The sequence below is a fragment of the Dendrobates tinctorius genome, unplaced genomic scaffold (assembly GCF_039654945.1).
Source record: "Dendrobates tinctorius isolate UK_male_01 unplaced genomic scaffold, ASM3965494v1 ptg000036l, whole genome shotgun sequence".
Taxonomy (NCBI): Eukaryota; Metazoa; Chordata; class Amphibia; order Anura; family Dendrobatidae; genus Dendrobates; species Dendrobates tinctorius.
In genome coordinates this window covers 31499657-31516699 of record NW_027361704.1, presented here as the reverse complement: position 1 = coordinate 31516699, position 17043 = coordinate 31499657, and the positions used below count along the sequence as shown (strand labels likewise).

The window sequence follows — 17043 nt, the reverse complement described above, 5'->3', positions numbered from 1 at the left end:
TGATTTTAATTTTTGATATATTATCTTTTTGGCTGTAGCATTGATAAGTTTATGGTGTTTCCATATGGCATCTGTTTTGAATTCTTATTTATGCGCCATCCAGGTGCTGCATGAAGGCCCGCATGCACCATCTGTTGATATATGGCATATTTGTTTAATCATTACTAAAAATGTTTATTTTTACTAGCATTCATCTGATTTATATTGGATTCGAACTTATGCCCTGTTGTGTGTCTTTTCTTTAATTTGTGGCAATCGGTGATGGTTTTTCACTTGCGCCACTAGATTAAGCAATCCTTCCAATAGGATTTTATATTTATCTGTTTGGTCAATGTATTTGAAGTAATTGACATCGCGCCTACTAGTGAGGCTGTCTCGCATTAATTTCCATAGTGATGGTCACATGCTTCAGTCCACCAATCAGATAGTTTTTAACATCAATTTTCTACACATGCACTCATTGGATAAAGCGTCGGGCTATACTTATCACATGATACTTGGTTGTCCAATCGGACAGCCGCTAACGTCTGTTACGTTTCATCCATGCACAGTATAATCCTTCTAATGATGGATTGCAAATTAGAATCGGCGCGCGGCGTTTCAACACACCTGCCATTATGGATGAAATCATTCAGTTAGGTATAAAAGATGGGCCTGGATGGATGCCTGCATGCACCCCTTCCGTGGAAGAAATTCGAAACGCCAGGAGGTACTTTGTGGTGGTCTCTGGACATCTGGTAAATATTTGCACCTCTATTTTACTTTTTGTATAGCATTTAGCAATGTCTTATCTGTTCCATTTGTATGGACTTTCCAAGCATATTAGACCATGGTGTGCAAAAAGGGACTTATAAGCTGTATATTTATGAATAACGATTGGTGCAATCTTCTTTATGCAAATTTGCTCAGATATTGAACCTTGGCCAGGTGTCCTCTTGGATTGGTTTTTGTGCTCTTTGCTATGACTTGTAACTTCTAAATCTTAAATGTCTGTACTTACATTATTATATACCCACATGCAAAAAATTATTTCGGATTTTGATATTTATCAGTACATTGAGGGCAAAAAAAACTTTTCCTTTCTGCACAAAGTTTTGCATTTATTTTTCTCTCTATGTCATCATCCCTTTTTTAACTTGTGCTATGACATTGTTCAATAAAAATGTATTCTTAAAGTGCAAAAACCTCTTGGAGGGCCTGTTTTCTTATATAGGTTGTTTGCTCTCCACGGTCCTTCATGTTGATTTTATGGGGCAATTTCCTTTGTCCATTGTAAAAATTGGCTTAGTCATTAAGTACCAAATTGGCTCTGTCACTAAGGGGTTTTTGTTTCATCTTGGGCAACACGGTGGCTCAGTGGATAGCACTGCAGCCTTGCAGTGCTGGAGTCCTTGGTTTCAATCCCACCAAGGACAATATCTGCAAGGAGTTTGTATGTTCTCCCCATGTTTGCGTGGGTTTTCTTCGGGTACTCAGGTTTCCTCCCACATTCCAAAGACATACTGATAGGGAATTTAGATTGTGAGCCTCATCGGGGCGGAGACAGTGATGAAAATGTGTGCAAACTGTAAAGCGCTGCGGAATATGTTAGCGCTATATAAAAATAAAGATTATTATCATGTATTCTCAACATTTGTTTATCTACTTTTTCAACTTATAGAGCAAGTTCCTGTTTAGACACCCTTGATTTCATTTAATTATTTTCTTTTTCTACATTCACCATTGTATCGAAGTTATCTTGTTCGGTTTTTAGCGGTGATATTATTCTCAGCCGTATGCTCAATATGCTCAATATACTCTTTTTCTCATTTTTTACAAAAACATTGTTTCAGCCTGTTATTTGAAGCTGCTTTAAATGTACATTGAGTCACTGGAGATCTTCCTAATTTCAGATATAAAGTGTCTGTTTTGTACAAAATAATCTGGTTTCTTTTGCGGAAAGCTATACAGTGCTAAAAATATTCATAACCAGTGGACTTCTCCACATTTTTTCACATTACACCGACAAACTTAAATGAAGTTTATTGGAATTTCCATTATATTTTTTTTTAAATTTTGAAAACCATGTATCAGCTCCTTTACACTTCACAAATACTTACTACTTTGTCTTGTTTTTGCACATAAAATCCTAGTAAAATGCATTTTTATCCTGTAACGATCAGGGGTATTTTTGGTTTTGCATTTTCATTTTTTGCTCACCTTCTTCTTAGAGCCATAACTTTTTGATTTTTTTTGGTCGAAATGTCTATGTGAGGGCTTGCTGTTTGTGGGATGAATTCTACTTTTGCACGACACCATTGGCTTTACAATGTCGTGTAACAGAAAATGTGGAAAAATTCCATTTGTGGTGAAATTGCAAAAGAAATAAAATCCCACAATTGTTTTTAGCTTGGCTTTTTTACTAGTTAACAAAATGTTAAAAATGACCAGCAATTATGATCCTCCAAGTCATTATGAGTTCATAGACACCAAACATGTCTAGGTTATTTTTTTATCTAAGTGGTGAAAAAAATTCCAAAGTTTGTAAAAAAAAAAAAGAAAAATTGCCATTTTCCTAGACCCATAGTGTCCCCATTTTTTGGGATCTGGGGCAGGTGAGGGCTTATTTTTTTGAGCGCCGATCAGACGTTTTTAATGATACCATTTTGGTGCAGATACATTCATTTGATCACCCGTTATTGCAATGTTGCAGTGACCAAAAAACGTAATTCTGGCATTTCGATTTTTTTTCTTACTACGCCGTTTATCGATTGGATTAATTATTTTTATATATTGATAGATCTTGTGATTCTGAATGCAGCTATGCCAAATATGTGCATATATGATTTTTTTTATTGTTTTATTTTGAATGGGGTGAAAAGGGGGTGATTATAACTTTTATTTTTTTAAATATTTTTTAAAACTATTTTTTACTTTTTACTTGCTTCAATAGTCTCCTTGGGAGACTTGAAGCTAAACTTGTCCGATCACCTCTGCTACATAGAGTAGGGCCCTATGTAGCAGAAATGCTCACTTGCTATGAGCGCCGAATACCAGGCGGCACTCCTAGTGATCCAGCAATGACAACCACAGGGGTCTTCTCCTGAACCGCAGTCATGTAACATCAGCGACCCGCTGTCATGTAACACGGGCGCCGAGGGGAGGAGGCAATGAATCGCTTCCTGCACGTGCATGTTAAATGCTGCTGTCAGAGTTTGACAGTGGCATTTACCATGTTAACAGCCAGGGGTGAATCGCGATTCCACCAGCAGCTGTTCCAGGCACATGTCAGCTGATCAGATCAGCTGTCATGCCCCAGAAAGGGTGCGGGCTCATCGCCGGAGCCAAACAGGAGGAAGGGTCCAATGATGGACTCTTTCCATCATTGGACATTAAATTTGTGGGTGTAACTTAACACTTAAAATATGTAGAAAAGTACACTAGGTATGAATAATTTTTCAGAGCACTGTATCACTAATTGGCATATGTGCTAAATTTTTGCCACACATTTTGGGGAGCTTTTTTTTTCATATTTTGCAACTTTTTATTTTATTTTCACCGCCATGGTGTGTGCAACCTGCATCTGCTGTGCTCAGTACTGCACATCATTACTCAAAATCAATGTTAAAATTTCAGGGCAGGATTTTCTTTTTCAAACACTTTAAAAAATAAATAAAATAATATATGGTAGATAGTACAGCATAATTTGTTGAAAAATTTACTGAAGTAAATGGCTTAAAATACAGTATTTTTGCTAATATATAAAATTACAATTTATTCAGTTATTTACAGGCATTCAGTATTTGCTTTTACTGATTTCCACTTAATAAATTTTACAATTTTATTTAGTGTAGCTTCAGAATTCTAGTGTAAAATGCTTTATTAAGTATTGTACAACATTGTTTTTCTGCTAATATATAAAATTATAGTTACCCTCAGTAATTGTATTTACTGATGTCAAGTTAGCAGGTAGATTTTATATTTTATTGCATGCTTAGATTTTCCTTGTTTGTAAATTTAGCTATTTTGTCTTGTGTCAATTTATGAGCTAATACCTCTGGAATGCTTCAATTGATCATGGTGGTTCTGAGGCTTTTCATGGAGACATACTGTACATCATGATGGTGGTAAAAATTTCTTGCCTATGACGTGTTTATTTGTTGAAAAGTCAGAAATTTGTAGAAAATTTTCAAACTTTTAATTTTTATGCCCTTAATCCAGAGAGATATGTCACCCAAAATAGTTAAGGAATAACATTTTCAATATGTCTACTTTACATCAGTACAATTTTTTAAAAAATATTTTTTGTTAGGAAGTTAGAAGGGTTAAAAGTTGACCAGCGATTTCTAATTTTTTCATTTTTGCCTTGACCACATCACTTTTGAATTGACTTTGAGGGGCCTATATAACAAAAAAATGACCAAAATGGACACGATTCTAAAAAATGCACCCCTCAAGGTGCTCAAAACCACATTCAATAAGTTTATTACCCCTTCAGGTGCTTCACAGAAATATTTGCAATGTGGAAGAAAAAAATGAACATTTAACTTTGTTTCACCAAAATGTTACTTAGACCCACATTTCTTTATTTTCACAAGGGTAAAAGGAGAAAATGGACTCAAAAGTTTGCTAATCAATTTCTCTTGAGCACGCTGATACCTCATATGTGGGGAAAAAGTACTGTTTGGGTGCACGGAAGGGCTTGGAATGGAAGGAGCACCGTTTGACTTTTTTGAATGCAAAATTGGCTGCAATAGAGAGCGGATGCCATGTCATGCCATGTCGTGTTTAGAGAGCTCATAATGTAGTCAAGAATCCGACAAGTGACCCTTCAATGAACTTATCTAGATGTGTGGTGAGCACCTTGAGTCCCCAGGTGCTTCACAGATATGTATAACTTTGAGCATTGAAAACAAAAAATCTGTTTTTTTCCTCAAAAAAGTTATTTTAGCCCCCAATTTTTTATTTTAACATGGGTAGCAGGACAAAATGGACCCCAAAAGTGCTCCTGAATAAGAAGATACCCCATATGTGGAGGAAAAGTACTATTTTGGAGCAAGGCAGTGCTCGGAAGGGAAGAAGCAGTGTTTTTTAGCACAAATTGCCTGGAATGATTAGCGAACACCACTGCGCATTTGGAGAGCCCTTAAGGTGGCTAAACAGTGGAAACCCCCACATGTGGCAGTATATTGGAAACTAGACCACTCAAGGAATTTACCTAGATGTGTGGTAAGCACTTTGAATTACCAGGTGCTACACAGAAGTTTATAGCATCAAGCTGTTAAAATAAAAAACACATTTTACTCACTAAACTGTTATTTTAGCCACTTTTTTATTTTCAGAAAAGTTGCATGAGAAATTGCACAATGCAAATTGTTGCTCAAGTACACCTGAGTATGCACATTCCCCATATGTGGGGGAAAACTACTGTTTGAATGCACTGCGTGGCTCAGAAAGGAAGGAGCGCCATTTTACTATTTGAACTCAAAATTTGTCTGAATCTTTAGTGGATGCCATTCCACATTTAAAAAGCCCCTGATGTGCCTAAATAATGGAAAACCCCCCAAAGTGACCGCATTTTGGAAATGAGATGCAGCAAGGAACTTTTCTAGATTGTTTTGCAATTTCTCCTGAGTTAGCATATACTACATATGTGGGGGAAAATTGCTGTTTGGATGCATGACAGGGCTTGGAAAGGAAGGAGCAATATTTGACTTTTTGAACACAAAATTGATTGGAATCATAAGCAGTCGCCATGTCATGTTTGGAGTGCCCTTGATGTGCCTAAACAGTGGAAACACTGCACAAGTGGCATCATTTTGGAAACTGGACACCTCAAAGAAAGTACATAGATATGTAGTGATCACCTTGATACCCCAAGTGCTTCTCAGAAGTTTAAAATGTTGAGCTGTGAAAACTAAAAATCACATTTTCCCCACAAAAAAATTATTTTAACCCCAATTTGTTATTTTCACAAGGGTATCAGGAGAAATTGCACCATACAAATTGTTATGAAATTTATCCTGAGAGCGCCAATACCATATGTAGGGAAAAACTACAGGTTGGGCCCACTGCAGGACTCGTAAGAGAAGGAGTGCACTTTGAACTTTTGAACGCAAAATTTGTCATAATCATTGTTTGTGCCTAAACAATGGAAATCTATCACTAGTAATCCATTTTTCGAAAACTAGACCCCTCAAGTAATGAATCTAGATGTGTGGTGATCACATTGCTGTCCCCCGGTGCTTCAAAGAAGTTTATAAATTTGAGCTGTGAAAATAAAATTTCACAAATATAAATGTTAGCCCAATTTTTTTTTATTTTCCCAGGGTAACAGGAGAAAATGAAATCTAAAATGTGTTATGCAATTTCTCTTGAGTACACTGATGCCCCACTTGAGGAAAAACTACCATTTGGGTGCACGACAGGGTTCAGAAAGGAAGGAGTGAGGAGAAATACAGATTTTGATAGAATGGCTGCCGGTGTCATGCTGTTCTTGGAGAGCCCCCAAAAAGTAGAACCCCCCCCCACAAGTGACCCCATTTTGGAAACCATAATCTGGTGCTTCACAGATTATTACAATGTTGATCTTTGAAAATGGAAAAAAAATCATGAAAAAATATTTTCATTTTCACAAAGATAGCAGGAGAACATGGACCCAAAATTTGTTGTGCAATTTCTCTATTGATTACATCGATACCCCATATGTGGTCAAAAACTGCTTCTGAGGGCTATTGCAAAGTTCAGAAAGGGAGAAGTGTCATGTTGGAGTTCAGATTTTTCTAGGATGGTTTGAAGGTGTCAAGTGACAATGGCAGAGCCCCTGAGGTGCCAGAACAGCAGAAATCCCAAATATGTGACCTTAGTTTACAAATTACACCCCTCTAATTAATTCATCTAGGAGTGCTGTGATCATTTTGGCACCACATGTGCTTCACAGAATTTTATACCAATGGCCGGTGAAGAAAGAATAATTACATTTTTTACCACTAAAATATTGTTTTAGCCCCAAGTTTTAAAATTTTCTAAGGGTTATTAGGAAAAAATGGAAATCAGTTTGTTGTAAAAAGTTCTCTTGAGTGCGCCAATACCCTACATGTAAAAATATGCAAAACACAAGCCGTGGAGACACCATCACATGTTTCTTAACGCAAGCAATGACTAGCCAGGTCTTTCCCTGGGAAGGAACAACCACGAGAAGGGCAGTCTCCAATGAAGGAAACCACCTATGCCAAAACATGGTATCCATCCACAGACAGCTGTTTCGGGGTATTGCTCCTCATCAGTGTGGAGTAGGAAACTGGCCAGTAGGAGCAATGCCTAGTAGAAGACTGTGAAAAATGAGGATGAATGAACTCATGGAGATCAACATCCAACACTGCGGAGACACCATCACATGTTTCTCAACGCAATGATTCTACAGCAAGGCCCCCATCCCTTATGGGAAATATGTAAAAATATGCAAAACACCAGCCGCGGAGACACCATCACATGTTTCTCAACGCAAGCAATGACTAGCCAGGTCTTTCCCCGGGAAGGAACAACCACGGGAAGGGCAGTCTCCAATGAAGGAAACCACCTATGGAACGACCTGGCTAGTCATTGCTTCAGTTGAGAAACATGTGATGGTGTCTCCGCGGCTTGTGTTTTGCATATTTTGAGATATTTCCCATAAGGGATGGGGGCCTTGCTCTAGAATCACTGCGTTGAGAAACATGTGATGGTGTCTCCCCAGTGTTGGATGTTGATCTCCATGAGTTCATTCATACTCATTTTTCACAATACCCTACATGTAAACAGGAAATATGTTTCAGGCCCAATGAAATGCTCAGATGGGAAAGAGCACAATATACTGCAGATTTTAATGTTATGGTTTGTGGGTACCTGAGCTCACTGCGACCAGGTGACAATGATGGGAGTTGTATACATAAACCACTGTGTACATCATGTACAAAATAAATATTTTTAAAAAAATGGCTACGAAACCTGACCGCTGGGGGCTGATGTCATTATTCTGGGAAAACAGCCAATAGCCATAAGTGTTCAAGGGCTATTAATATCAGCTCACAGCTGTTTAGCTTTTGCTGGTTATTATAGGGGAAACCAAGAAATTGAAGTGGGGACCCATATAATCAAAAACCAGCAAAGGCTAAACAGACAGCTGCTGGCTGATATTAATAGTCTGTATAGGTGCAATAGATATTGGCCTCCTCCCAGACTTCAAACATCAGCTTTCAGCCGTCCCAGAAATGGCACATCTATAAGATGTGCAAACACTGCTCTTAGCCTAGTTCTTCCCACTTGCCCAGTAGCGATAGTAAGTGGGGTAAAAGGGTTGAGGTTGTTGTCAGCTTTGTAATGTCAGTTGACATCAAACCCAGGGGTTAATAATGAAGAGGTGTCTATAAAATTCTCCCATTACTAGCCCCATAGTACATTTTAAAATAAACGCACAGCAAGAATAAAATACTTTATTTTAATTAACTCCACATCTTCTTTTAGGGTTAGTGGATCACACTAAATAAAATATAATAACAGAGTGATCGCTACCCGGGGTCCACCGTGCAGAGTTGTAAAACTGCTGCTATAGGGTAATGGAGGAACACACGGCCAGCATACACACAGCATGACTGCGTTAACTCCATGCAGTGTGAAACAGAACCCACAGCACACAGCTCTGTTAACTTCACAGAGCAAAGAAGCTTAGGGTTGAGCTCGCTCTGTAATCGACCAGTGCCAATCGCACACGTGGCCAAAGAGACACAGAGTCAAAAGCAAAATGCTATGCTGAAACTAGTAAACTAAAGCAAAACCCTGTAGACTCACAGGGGAGCAAAAAGGCTCTGTGATTGGACATGCTCTGTAACTCAGCTGTGCTAAGAGCACACAAAACTGGATACAGATGCTGGAAGTCAAGCAGAAAGGAAAAACCCTGTCTGTCTCAAAGCTTATAGAGAGCACCAACTCACACACATTGCTAGGTTTCTTTCCCTGCACAGGGCGATAGTGCTTCTTGCAGGGATTTCGTGAGCCAGTGTGTTATACAGCTAGAGCTGCTGGCTGAACGATTCCCCTCCAAGTGGGCTAAGGTGGGATTTGTAATTTTACTCTTGGTGGGCAGGTCTTTGGAGTGGGCCACACCGCGGTGGGAGCGTGGTGATCAAATGGTGCAGAGTGGCTCGCAGTTCTTGGGCACTCTGAAGCAGGTCTTCCTGGGACCACAAGTCACCCATGACACTGCGCTTCAGCTGCTGGCATTGTCACAAGGTTCATCTTTGGTCAGCCATTATGCCATCCAGTTTCGGACTCTGGCTTCAGAACTGGAGTGGTCAGACAAGACCCTCGTTTTGGAGAGGTCTGGCTGACCATGTAAAAGATGCCCTGGCTGCCAGGAAGGTCCCTGCCACATTGGAGGAGCTTATCACCGTCTCCACCAGCATAGTCCTTCGTTTCACGGAGCCAAGGTTGGAGCGGTCCCAGAGTAGGCAGAGGTTCAGGTTAGCCCCTAGTTTTGCTAAACCTCTGGAACCTCCCGATCGGGCGTCCGAGCCCCAATAGGCCATGGGGGTTTCTCGCATGGGATCCATGTCCCGATCCACTCAAGCACCCGTGGTCTGTCACGTTTGCCCGCAGCCTGGTCACCCTGCCAACAGGTGCCCACAGCGGTCAGGAAAACGCTCATGTCTAGTGGCTGTTGGAGGAGATCTACTAGACACTGCAATGTTTTCCTCCAAGTTTTCCTTTAAGGGGACCCTTGAGTTCGGCTCTTCCACTCTGGCGGTTGAGGTTTGCATGGACTCCGGGGCAGAGGGCAATTTTATGCTGTCTGCTTTTGCCAAATGGCATGCAATTCCCCTGGATTTACTACCTCAGCCAGTCACCATCAGAGTGGTGAATGGTGCGACACTACCCTCACAGATTACCCACTAGACTGCCCCGCTGATACTCTCGCTGTCTCCTTCCCATCAGGAGATTATTATCCCTCCTTGACTTGACCGAGGGTACCGATCAGGTCCTTTTAGGGGTCACCTGCTTGCGCTACTACTCTCTCCATATAGAGTGGCCCTTGGGGAAAATTCTCAATTGGAGTAAATCTTATGAGGGTAGATGTCAGAGGGAGTGCGTACAGGTTGCTTGCACTGAGGTTCCCGCAGATCTTTCCTCTCTCTCTAAACACTAGCAACAGTATGCAGACGTGGTCTCCAAGAAAGTGGCGGAGAGTCTTCTGCCACACTGCCCCTATGACTGTCCTATTGTCCTCTTGCCTGGTGCCGAGTCTCCCCAGGGTCAAGTCTACCCTCTATCTCTCCCGGAGACAGAGGCCATGTCTTTATACATCAGGGAGAATCTGGCAAGAGGATTCATTAGGAAGTCAGTGTCACCTGCGGGGGCGGGATTCTTCTTTGTCCAAAAGAAGAATGGAGAACTACATCCCTGCATCGATTACAGGGGTCTTAATGCCATCACCGTTAAGAATAAGTACCCTCTGCCCCTGATATCAGAACTGTTTGATAGGCTACGGGGAGCAAGGGTTTTTTCCAAACTAAATCTGTGGGGGGCATATAACCTGATACGCATCTGTGAGGGGATGAATGGAAGATGGCATATAACACCAGGGATAGCCATTATGAGTACTTGGTCATGCCCTTTGGGCTCTGTAATGCCCCTGCCGTCTTCCAAGACTTTGTGAATGATATCTTTCGGGATATGCTCTCCACCTCGGTGGTTGTCTATCTGGATGACATTCTCATCTACTCTCCAGATATGCACTCCCACCGGAGAGAGGTTTGCAAGGTCTTCGACCGCTTACAAGCAAATTCCCTCTACGCCAAGTTGGAGAAGTGCCTGTTCGAGCAGGAGTCCTTGCCTTTCCTGGGCTAAATCATCTCTGCCCAGGGGTTGGCTATGGATCCTGCCAAATTGCAGGCGGTAATGGACTTGGCAAGAACCCCACTCATTCAAAGCGGTGCAGCACTTTTTGGGGTTCATTAATTTTTACCACCAGTTCATTCCCCACTTCTCCACCTTGGTAGCTCCCTTGGTTGCCCTCACCAAGAAAGGAGCAAACCCTAAGGTGTGGTCGGAACACTTCTCCAAGGCCTTCTCCTCTATCAAGAGGCTTAAGGTCAGAAGCAGCCTTGCTTCTTCTTTTCAAGGACCTTTTCACCGGCAGAGAGGAACTATTCCATCGGGGACAGGGAGTTGCTAGCTATGAAGTTGGCCTTCCCAGAGTGGAGATATCTCTTGGAGGGGGCTCAGTTCCCCTTCCAAGTATTTACCGATCACAAAAACCTAGTCTATTTACAGACAGCCCAGAGGCTGATTTCTCGCCAAGCCAGATGGTCCCTGTTCTTCTCCCGTTTCCACTTCACCCTCAACTTTCTCACCGGAGAGAAGAACGTCCATGCCGATGCTCTCTCCTGCTCCGTAGTGTCATCAGAGGAGGAGCCTTGGCTTGGTCACCCTCGAGTCAGTGCCTCGGGGAAAGACTTTCGTCTCTGCCCGTCTGCGACCAGAGGCCCTCTCTTAGGCTCACTTGTCCAGGGTGGGTGGATATTTTGGGACAAAGCGGACATCTGAACTTTTGGCGAGGACCTACTGGTGGCCGCAAATGGCCCGAGACATCGAAGATTATATTCGGGCGTGCGTCTCCTGGCCCAGAATAGGTCTCCTCGGCAATGGGCTACTGGGCTACTTTATCCTCTGCCGGTGGCAGACAGGCCCTGGGAGATGGTCTGGATGGACTTCGTGGTGGGCTTACCCAAGTCTCATGGCTGCACCGCTATCTGGGTAGTCACCGACCATTTTTCCACGATGGTGCACTTGGTGCCTCTCCTGCCGGTGCCTTCTGCACTGGCCTTGGTGTCATTGTTTTTTAAGCTTATTTTCAACCTGCACGGTATTCCAGATAAAATTGTCAGTGACCGGGGTTCCCGGTTTGCGTCTCGGTTCTGGAGACAGCTTTGTCGACTACTCAGCATTGAGCTGAATCTCTCTTCAGCATACCATCCCGAGATGAATGGGTTGGTAGAGCGAGCCAACCAGACTCTGGTCACATACCTGCGACGTTTTGTTTCAGCTAGGCAGGATGACTGGGCATCCTTGCTACTGTGGGCGGAGTTTTCTTTGAACAGCGCCGTAGCCGACTCCACCGGACAGACTCCTTTCCTCCTCAACAACTGCCAGCATCTGCATGTCCCTGTGCCCATGCCGGTGTCATCCACTGATTCTAGGGTGGCGGACTGGGCGGTGGAGGCACGTGACATTTGGAACTGCATGCAGGATGCCATCTGGGCCTCCAAGGAGAGAATGAGGTCCTCCGCCGATGCACACTGGCATCCTGCTCCGACCTTTGCTCCGAGCGACTTGGTTTGGCTCTCCGCCCGTAACATTGGGCTGCGAGTTGAGTCCACTAAGTTTGTGCCTCACTACATAGGTCCCTTCAAGGTCCAAGAGCAGGTCAACCCTGTGGACTACCGTCTGTCCCTTCCTCAATGCCTGGGTATCACCAACACCTTCCTCATATCTCTCCTTATGTCCCGGTTTTCAGAGTCATCTGCCGGGACCTCAGGCTTGTCCTCCGATGAGTATGAGGTGAATGCCATCATGGGGTGCAAGGTGGTATGTGGCAAAAAATATTATCTGGTGGACTGGAAGGGTCATGGCTCAGAGGATAGGACCTGGGAACCTGTGGAGAACATCCATGCTCCCCTGCTCATTGCAGCCTTTAAGCATAGCGAGGCTCGGGGGGAGGGGGGTAATAGGCATCTGGTTTCTTCCCCTGCACAGGAGGAATCCCGAGCCTTGCCTTCTGCGGTCTCCCATTCATTCCCTGCCGCAGAAGAGGCTGCTCAGCAAAGACGTCAATCCTGGCGTCTTGCTCAGCCTGGTGTTGTCTACTTAGTTGCTGCTTTCACCCCTGGTTCAGCCTTAGCAATCCACAATAGCCAGCAACAAGCAGTTCCTGGGACTAAGTCCTTCTTTCGGTCTACTGAGCATGCCCGTGGGACGACCTCTCATTGGAGGTCAAATGCTCAGGTCCTGTTGATGCACCGATTGGTTCACTAGGAAGGTCCCGAAAGGCTGCAACTATAAAAGGTTTGCATGGCTGCCTGACCATGTGTTATTTTAGGAAATAATTAGACCATGTGGAGTGAGTGCTGCATGCATGTATGAATGTCTCTGGGGAACGACTCATTAAGAAACCCCTACCCTTGGTAGGCATGTATTGTGTAGCCTTGCCTGTTAGCACCCAGGCTGAGGTGCAGGTTGGAGGCAGAGTCTGAGACTAGCATCAGCTCCAAGTGGTGGCTTGTCTGTATGCCATGGTGCACTTGGTCAGAACTCCACAGTCGCCAGCGTCAATTAGTTGTGTCCGCTGGTGTTACGCCGCACAATTAGTAGGTCTAGAGGGACTCTGACCCCGTGTCCTTGGAGCAGAGTTCTGTGACCATATACTGAGCACTCACCTTGCCAAGCTCTGTGAGCTTTAACAGGTTCAGGCATTTATGTTCCGCGGTAGTGCAACTCTGTGAAATAACAGAGTTTGCCCCTGTACACACCAGGTGACATTAACCTGCATGTGTTCCTCCCTTATACGGCCACATAGCATCCGCTATTACCGAGCAGCAGTTTACCACCTCTGAACGGTGGACCCCGGGCTGCGAACGCACCTTATCACCATCTTTTATTTGGTGCATTCTGCCTGCCCTAACACACATGTTCAGTCAGAGAGGTAGCATATCCACTCACACACACCAAACATGAATGACACTTGGTCGCCGAGAACCTTTCAATGTCAAAGCTCCACCCCCAAACACTTACACTGACATTGCCTGTGGATCAATCCAGAGCTGCCACATCACCAGAGCAGATTACATCCGGGCAACAATGAGAAAGTGCCACCTCACGGACATGCTCATTAGGGTTTTTTCTGGACTTAGACTCCAGAGTGTCCGATCGTCTCTTCCTATCGCTGGTTACCATAGACTTGGCTGGAGAGCCAGCCATAACCAGATGAACAGCACGAGCTTGGTTATGATACTGGGACCGATTGTCTCTGCTGAGCAGCTCCTGCAGCGCTCGAAGCTGAATGGGGGACCACAGCGGCAGAAAAAGCTTGGGATTTACCCTGTGCAGTGGGAGAATCCTGGCACCTAACATTATCCCCCCGCTAGCATTCCCCCAGTGACATTCAGCATGTTCGAAAGCTGCAATGAGCTGGGGGAACAAATGTGCTCTATAGGCTCCCAGGTCCAATCCTCTGGTCCATGAGTCAACTAGAAAATTTTTTTACCGTGCACCACCTTAGACCCGACAATGGCATTGACCTCGAAATCGTCCAAGGACGTATCCGAACCCCCCAGCAGGAGTCCTAGAATACCGGGCCATGTACATGGGTTTAAGAAGAGCCTTTAAAAGACAAAACTCCACCCCAAACTCTCATACTGACATTGCCTGCGGATCAATCCAGAGCTGCCACATCACCAGAGCAGATTACGTCCGAGCACCAATGAGAAGTTGCCACCTCACGAACATGTTCAGTAGTGTGATTTTTGGATTTAGACTCCAGAGCACCTGATCACCGCTGCCTATCGCTGATTACTATAGACTTGGTCGGAGAGTCAGCAGTAACCAGACGAACAGCATGAGCCTGGGCAAGACGCTGGGAACAGAGGTAGATTAGAGTAGTAGTCCCATAAGCCAATGTCAGTGAACGGAGGAAAATTTTTTACCTCCAGTCATAGCTGCAGGACCACGCTGTCATCTAACAGAGTGAGAACAGTGGCTCTCTGCCCGATGGTATTATAATCTTACCGCCGATCAGAGCTGCCGGTGTTTCTCATACTGTCATCTTCATGAAACACCCCATGTTCAAGATCCCAAACCAGAACAGTAAAATTGACATACTGGTGAATTGTTTGGGGTCCATGCCAAAACAGTAGATGTTCGGTACGGACCCCAATGTTATCTGTTCGGGTTGGTCCATCTCTATTTGTGGGTTGATTCAGTTAGGGAAAGTTTCAAATATATAAAAGGAATGAAAAGGAGTCAATAAATATTTGGTGGCTGTATGGGTGGCCTGGAGAAGATAACAGGCTCCATTTAAAAAATAGGATGATGGCCAATCATTTTCAGACTATGTTGGTAAATGGATATCCAAAAGCAAGAGGAATTATATATACCTAAGAAGAGACGAAGTGCCAGACAAAGATAAAATAAAAAATTTTTTTATTTAATATAATTAAAATAGATTCTATACACCAAAGTATAAATGTGAAACAAGGCAGAGTGTGCTCCCTGCAACTACCAAATTACATCAAGTGAGTCAGGTACATATAGCAGCCCAAGTGCTGTATTAATAATACCCAGAAACAGAAGGCCACTCAGTACAATATAGTAAATCCATGTGGATACAAAGAAACAGTGAACTGAAACTGTGTGTTTATACAAACTGTTAGAACATATCAAGAAAGCCATATAAAGTGCACTGTGCTATAATATGAAATGCCATAAATGGACATGTCCTATAAAGTGCAACGTGCTGAATAAGATGCCATGCTGAGATAAGCTTAAAAGCCCAGGCAATATCCCATTGCATAGAGTCCAAGTGCAAAAATGCTGCAAAAGTGCAAATAAGGGCCAATGTAAGTAGGCTTGCTAAATCAATGTCAGCAACAAAATGTGTACCTGTTATTGGTGGCAGGGAGAGGAACCCCGACGCGCGTTTCGCTGAATCGCTTCTTCCAAAGGGGGTGTCAGTGTGTCAGAATGATAGGGTCGGCCTATTTATACACTGCGGTAGGTATGGCGCTGATGCTGGCCGTCCAGACACCGCAAGCGGTTGGTCCGGCGTCCCACGTCATCAATCCCCGACCACCTCTGACGCGCCTAAGACCTCGTGGAATCAAGGTTTTGCTTAAATAATTTTCCAGTGAATGGGAGCATTCTTGAATTAAAATACACATTTAAACAACTCCTCAGAAAGAGAAAACGCATCTGGTGGAATAAGGTTTCACTGGAAAATTATTTAAGCAAAAACTTGATTCTACGAGGTCTTAGGGTGAGGATTCTCCCCTCATTTCCTGTTGGTGATCAACGTAACAAATGGGAAGAAGTCTGTACCCACTGCTCCAAGTCTCTTATAGAAATTCTCATTTGTTTGAACAAAAAATATCTTGAATCTTTGGAAGGAGAAATTGAGACCCTTCAGACTAAGTTGAATGGTGCTCTCCCCATTGCCGATATAGAGTCCTTTAGAGGTGAAGTTGATAAACTCCTTACTAATTGGGCTAAAGAAATACAGGACACTAAAATGAAAAAAATTCCAATGTGACCTCACTGATTATTAGAATAATAATGTATATAGATGGCAACAACCCCACACTATCAACAGAGCTGCATCCATGTCATCTGTATCATCCATGGAGAGCACATCTGGATCACGGCCTGAAAGGAAGGGATTCATCAATAGAGGGGGACGTGGTGGCAATCGTAAATACAGCCCCTACCCACACCGCAATCTCAGATCTTCCAATATGCCTGGTAAAATGCAGGTAATAAACTTGTCCGATATTGGATTGTCTAAAAATCAGATTGATGTTCTTGGTTTAGGTTTAACTTTTTCCCCTGTGGCATCTTTTGACTATTTTACAGCAATAAAAGATCTGCACCTTTTTGCCAGAAAATTGGTATTGAAAAAGCTGCATGACAAATCATCCACAACTTGTGAATGGACTCCAGAAGAACAAGAGTCGATTGCTATTTTGGAGGAATTGTGTGATCCAACAACCACACCCTTTATAACCAGTAAGTTTCCAATTCCCAGATCTAAGAAATTTCCGCCCTTGAATCTCTATTCAGAGATTGAACTATTTGTTAGATTACTCACGGAGGAATTTCGGCATATCTCTAATGGGGTGCTTAATGACAATCTAACTGTAACGAATGGAACCGGAGGCAAAGATGGTGAAGTTCACATTCGTTTTTATTTTTTAAGTGGAGCCTCGGGACCACGGTCCAGGGGGCTCCGAAGGGGGCATTACTAGTGAGCCCCGGGCACCT

The 17043-nt window shown here is 43.3% G+C and overlaps 1 long non-coding RNA gene across 1 annotated transcript in view; it reads left to right on the top strand.

Annotated features, from left to right (window-relative positions):
- Nucleotides 1-636: 636 nt before the first annotated feature.
- Nucleotides 637-17043, top strand: part of LOC141087962 (uncharacterized) — a 385435-nt gene continuing 369028 nt past the window's right edge. Inside the window, exon 1 of the long non-coding RNA XR_012231784.1 lies at nt 637-737. This is a non-coding gene — a long non-coding RNA (uncharacterized lncRNA). The remainder of the gene's footprint in view (nt 738-17043) is intronic.